Source organism: Pholis gunnellus, assembly GCF_910591455.1.
Source record: "Pholis gunnellus genome assembly, chromosome: 5".
Classification (NCBI taxonomy): Eukaryota; Metazoa; Chordata; class Actinopteri; order Perciformes; family Pholidae; genus Pholis; species Pholis gunnellus.
The window spans coordinates 7,476,690-7,483,353 of NC_136531.1; positions in this window are offsets into that span (position 1 = coordinate 7,476,690).

A 6,664-nucleotide genomic window follows, 5' to 3' on the forward strand; every position below is an offset into this window, starting at 1 on the left:
TGCTGTGATTTGAACGTGCCTCGATTTTGATACTTTCACCACCACAATATTATTCAGGAAGAAAACTGTGACAACGCAGTCAAACAGGGCTTGAAGATCTTGGCTTGCGAGCGTGCCATATGTCACTGGATCAGTAAAATACTGGACAGAGACAGAAATAACCCTTGGAACCCACTAAACCACTTGGTGAGCTCTCTGAAGCCAAGATTAGTCACATAATCACAGGCTAATAATGCCACAATCTACAAGACTAGTTTTACATCATGTTAATCTGTTCACCAGCAATGCTTCTTTGGTTTTGGCTGCCAACAATTATGTTCCATCAGTGTCCATCCAGACGTTGGTTGAAGTGTCATATTTACACACGCGTTAACGACTTTGGAAGTACTTGCCGAGAGAAAGTTTTACAGTTACTTTAATCCAATTTGTAAAATACCTTTGGCAGAGTGGCAGGATGCTGTGATAAAACCTTGATAAACATCAGCCGTCATAATAATAATGACTATTATGGCTTGACATTTTTCACTGACATTCTGTTCACTCATGAAAGATAAAGAAAAAAAAAGTCACGACTCAACCAAAAGGTTTTTTGCAATTATTTTCTTTCTGAGTTAAGAATGAAACTTTTTCTTGTTTTTAAATTACAGTTTAACATACAAGAAACTTTTCACTGTTAGTCTCAGTTTTTTGCAATCAAAATGTAAATTATCAGAGTTTTTATCAACAAACATCATCACGGGTAGCTCTATTTTGCCAGCAATCACTTATTCAATTGGAGCTGAACAGTCCATGTTATTGTAACACCACACAAGTGTTAATCTAAATTAGCAGCCGCACTCCAAGCGTTAATGAATATTTTTCTTTGAGTTTCTTTTAAGGAGCGGTTGTTGTGTTCACTTGGAGTGCTAATATAGTTCTAGGCGAGCTTTCAAAACTATTTGTAAGTATTAAAAGAAACTGTTGTGGATTAATACAAGCGCTGACAAGGTGTTAAATTAACATGAGTAATTTCTTGCGCCACGTAGTTTCTTATCCAATCAGTGCTTTTCCTTCTGCTCCCAAATGATTCACCACTCTGTTCTTTTCCTTCCTCTCCTCCATCACCTTGCTGGGAAATGCGCATGCATATCTCGCTTTCTCAACACGTATCTGTAACTGTTTGAATATCAAAGTCCCTGTGACCGCAGCAATTAGAGAGATATTTCAATTTGGTCGGTAATTCTGTAATAATGCATCAAGTCAGCACGATGACATTAATTAATAGAAAACAACCTTGTTACCTTATACAATGCATGTATAATTTAACGTCAACATCTTCTGTGACTTCTTTAACATACCAAGTGACTCTACAGATGCTCCATCAGCACTCAAGTCTGTTCTCAGACACCGATCTGTTGTTTCTCATGAGATGTGTTTTTTTTCAGGTTTTGGCCGCTGGTCAGATGTACTAATGTGTTTTCAAAGAAAAGTCATAGTGGTATGAGTATAAACGAGTTTAGGAGGTGAGAGACAGTGTGTGCGTGCCAAAGGATGATTGTGTGCAGGAGAAAAGAAGTGACACAGAGAGGTGATGCATAGCTCCCTTTGGCAAGAGTAGTTTTTGTCTCTACAGTATTATCTAATCCTGCAGAGTGAGCATTTTAGCTGTTTATAAGAGCAGATAATCTGTACACTTTTTCCTTGTGTATGATGCAATCTGATTACAAAATGAGTTATTTTAAAAACCGTTATGATTCATAAAATTACACACATTTGTTACCATACAGGTGGAGGAAGTTGCTCATTCAGAAGGGGGCATGCCTTACATGGATGTGTTTAAACCCTGCGACAAAAGCCTCTGACACATTTATCCTCCAGGGTGTGAAAGCCTGACAAAGAAAATTTAATTATTTCTGTTAATGAATTGCTGTTACTTACAGTGGTTAAGTCAAACAGATAAGAGGCATGTACGTGTGTTCATTTGAATCTGAATGAATCCATGGACCTCCAAACTGCAGACGAGGTAAATTCTCAAAACAAAACCTTGTAGGTTTTAATGACATGTTCCTGGAGCCAAGCAAAGCTATTTTGCACGTGTGCTTTCATCTCACTAAAGTCTCTGGGATAAGAGACACTAATGCACATGTACAGTGGGCTGCTCAACACTGAAGCAAACCATGAAGCCACCATTAAAATAACCACGGGAGTGCTGTTACTGAAGTACGCAAGCTACGTGACAAAAACATCAATGTTGACTTCTCGCTTCAAGAAATAACATTTGAAGTAATTTCGTAAGATATCTATTAACTACGGCGCGTTGCTTTCCATAGTTATTGCTACGAGTGCTGGATGCGATGAGCCTGTCCCAGCAAAAAAAGGCAGATGTGTATGAAAATGACTGTTTTTCCCTTTAGATGTGCCAGAATGCGCAACGCCGAAGCCCTTGCACACCTGAATGTCATGCAGTCAATTTCAATGTAATTAGTAACACCTGTGATAGATAAGTCAAAATGTACACTGTGAGAAGGGTCTATTGATTGAGCTCCTAGCCAGCCCAGAGGTACCAATGCTGGGGACTGACAGGGGTTTGGGCTTTTCTTTTTTTTCTGCATTAGTGATGCGATCCAGTGGATTTGGTCTTAAATTTAAATGCAAATGATGTGTGTTTGTGTTCAAGTGACAAAGCGCTCTAGTAATTGTGATGGGAGAAAAGTAGGAAGTGAGGTGACGTTGTTATAGAGTCTTTTTCGTTGTAAAAATGTAATCTGGATGACATTAAGTTTCTCCTCAAATTAATTTTACCAAATGCATATGAACAGAACTCGTAGAAGTTATGGCATCAGGGGTCATATTCCATCTTTAAGCTTCTCATTAATAAACTAAATCTAAAGCACTGGTATGTTAACTCCAATATCAATGAGAGAAGAGATCATATCTCAGGAAGATGACGTCTTTTTCTTTATTTGTCAGGGTTTTTACAAAGTAAATCATGTATTCAACGAGCAATAATCAAATATATGATGACACACTCTGTCAGAAAAACTAATACTTAGCTGTGCAAAGGTAATACTGATTTCGGAGTGAATGGAACAATGTGTGAGATGAGAAAGATAACGGTAGAATGATAGCAAGAAAGGAGTATTTTAAGGGGATTTGTGAAATAGTTAAACATAGTTTGCACTTGAATGACAATTGTATGAATCTTGCTCCTAAGTGGAGAACTCATAAGTGTTCCAGGGTCAAATATGCTAAAGTGTTTCACTTCAAAGTGTTGAAATCTGTCGAAACCTCAAACGCATTTCTAAATGAGTTAAACAGAAATTTAGCTAGAATCGATAGCCCATGAGGGACACATTAACTAACTGGCTGCATACATAATAATGACGACTTTGCTCTTTTTTAATTGCTGTAAAAGCCCATGAATCAGTATCACCTATACACTGCCAAGGCATTAAACATACGATTGCCAACATAAAGAGTGAACATTTGATTGCAATTAGCATTATTAAAAGCTGTATTGCCTTTGCAAATTAAGCACATCTGGGAAAGGATACTTTGGAGAATTAAAAAAAGATTAACGCTTTAATTTAGTTTTCTTAAAATGCACAAGACACGGGGGCCCACTTTATGATTAATTAAACACAGGGTTTTGAGGACCAGGCACCATGTGGCTTTTGCCAATGAACTGGGATTTTAATGTGGATTACCACAGTTACACCAGTGGTATCGGGCCTTTTAATGAAAGGAATCCTTAAACATTACACTTCCATAATTAACAAGGCCCTGGCTATTTTTTTCTCTCTCTATGTTTAATACATTTCAGGCTATAACTAAGGCAAACTCTGAGCTTTAAATTAAACCAGTAAAGGGTTCTTTCAGTCAACAGATGTGTATATATTGAGAAAAACAGTCAAGGAGGGTTGTGTGATTAAGACAGTCCATCTTCAGCATGCAAGTGTTTTGATTGTTAAAGGTGTTTGAATTCCAGATTCAGTGTTTGAGGGATTGCCTCGATGCGGCTCTCAACATCGTGATGTCTGAGCTGGTGGCCAGCAGCCAACAGTGCAAACGATGCCACATGAGGGTGCCTGACTGTTTGATGCTGATAACTGTAGCCTATAACATTGAATCTAATATGAAAGTATAGCGTACGTTTATCTGATAAGAGGGAAAAAAAACAAGAGCGTGTTGACTCCACCTAAACACATTCATTTGGTCTCATTTATTAAGTATTTAACATGCGCATACATATGTTTTTAATAACATGCAAAAAAATGTTTTATTTATCACACGTATGTCTCTTCAAAGTGGCTGGTTTACTTACTCAAGATGATGCAGAGTGAAATGGCAGTAGCGATGGTCAGAAATGTTCCATTTGCACACAAATGTGCTCTTCTCATGATTTATAGTTAAGGCCTTTTTGTAAATTGGGTTGCAGTTTGTCATTTTAAAGTAGTGGGTCCCTGGGAAACAGTTTGGCAAACACTGGTCTAAATGAACAGATGAAAAAAGCGTAGTGACAAATGAAGCATGATTATTATATTTTCGGTCCGTTTTATTAAATCGACTTGTCAACTTATATTCTGTTTGACATTTTCATTACAAAGATATTTCCTTTTTCTGGTTTTCTCCAGATGAATCTCTTGTGATTGATTGCAGGTTGTTCCTGCATTCTTCGGCATCTGATCCTTACTTGCCAAATACTAATATTCATATTGGCTCCAATGATCAAAGAAAATGATTGTATTTGCTTTGTTTGATTCATCATTTTGGTATTTTATAGGCAAAACACTGTCCTCACGTTTTGTTTTTGTTATTTATACAGCTTTATTCCTGGTTAGCTGCAGAGAGCCATAACAAGTTTGATCTGCCGTACGGAAATAAAACCGTCTTCATTCTGGGGCGATTTTCTAACTCGTTTGTGTGTCATACACAAACAAACACATAGTGACACACCTTCTTTCTATCTGTAGTACGAATCATTCATGTTTATTTTTTCATCTTCCTCACACTAATTACATTTCCTGCCGTGAGTCAATGAGGTGAGGATTTGATGGCTTGTGTAAATTGTCTCCTTCAAGCTGAACAGCGAGGCTAGGTTGGAGTTTTTTAGAAATATATTTAGAAAGCATTTGAACTGGACAAACTTGAGCATCTGGGCTTCCCTGCCTGCAGAGAGAGTCCACAGTGGATCATGCATCACTCCTTAAGAGGACATGTCAGTGTGAAAAGCTGCCAGAAGACTCTCCACTACATGCCCTCTGTGTTTTGAGTGCATTGTGGGAGTGTTTACTGTCCACTGTGGGTGTTTTGTTCTGGTTTCAGCGAATCGCACATGTAGGACCCAGACACATTGGGGAAGACAAGCATCCCTGTTAGAGCTGGGAGGTCGAGCTTCTGCATCATCTTTCATTATAAAGCCTCATCTAAACTAAAAATGTTATTGTTATAGACTGGACACACCTTAATTGTATGTGTCCAGTCTATATATCATAATACAGACCCGATTTGTAAGAGGTGGTTTTCATAACAGAATGAATATTTGTTTTTCTTTCTGGGGCCAGAGCAAAAATCTTATGTTAGTCAAAATGTGGTTGGGACAATCTCTTTCCGTCATGCAATATAAGCAGCTGTGTAAGGGTTGTACTGAGGCAAAGAGTTGCTTTGGGCTAAAGGCTAACATCAGTATGCTAAAAACGTGAGAATCGCCAAAGTTAATGCAGCTCCTCCTCTGGGGAACAGAAATACAACATTTGTTGCAACCCTTAGGTAGCCAAAGTCTTAAGTCTGGATCTAAGACATGCAAAACCACTCAAACTATGTCTTAGTATATAGTATAGTTATATTGTAAGAAAGCCTCAAGGGTCCTTCATGAAGCTTAAGATTGAATGTTCACAGTTTTACACATTGTACAAGCCTGGAAACTGTGTATTGGATTCTTGTACAATCCATTATAGCACAAAAGACAATCCCATCAACTGAATATGCTAATTAAGACCACAATGTACCCTAATATAGTGAGAAAAAAGGGAATCATGTAGTACAGAGAGAATATGGATTAGTCTTGTGTCTCCATTTTCATTACAGAGAATTTAGACAATGGAAGCAAACTAAACGGTAATGCGTGTCAATAGGAGGTCTGATTCTTCCATCTTCATGTGGACTATTACACAGGTCCATTAGGAAGTAAATGCCACATTGATCCCTGACAAAGTCCTTGAATAACAGAATGCGAATCAGTGTGGAGAGGGAGGAAACTCACTGATTACAGACTGAGCTGCATCAGTCCCCTTCCCCCTGGAAACTGAAAGTTGTTTTTATATTCCACTCAACCACGTAACAGTGGTTCAAACAAAATGGTGGGGAAGCCATGGCCGTGGTTAACGACTTCCGTATGCTTCTTGATGTAACTTTAAAAAGCGTGGGCATGCTTCAAACTAACTGTACAGAACAGCCACATTATCATACGGGACGAGACGCGATAATCGTTCATATGGGGGTAATGGTGCACACTTTCGAAGCCGTTCATAATACTGAAAGTGATTGAAGTATAAGATTATGTGAAGAATGAAAAAAAAAGAAAGCTTTCCAGAAGCAATGTGCTGATTTCCACACAGCTGGCTGGCAAATCATTGTGGGAAAAGGGTGTGATTATTAGTTTCAGAAAGTTACAAAAACTTGTCAG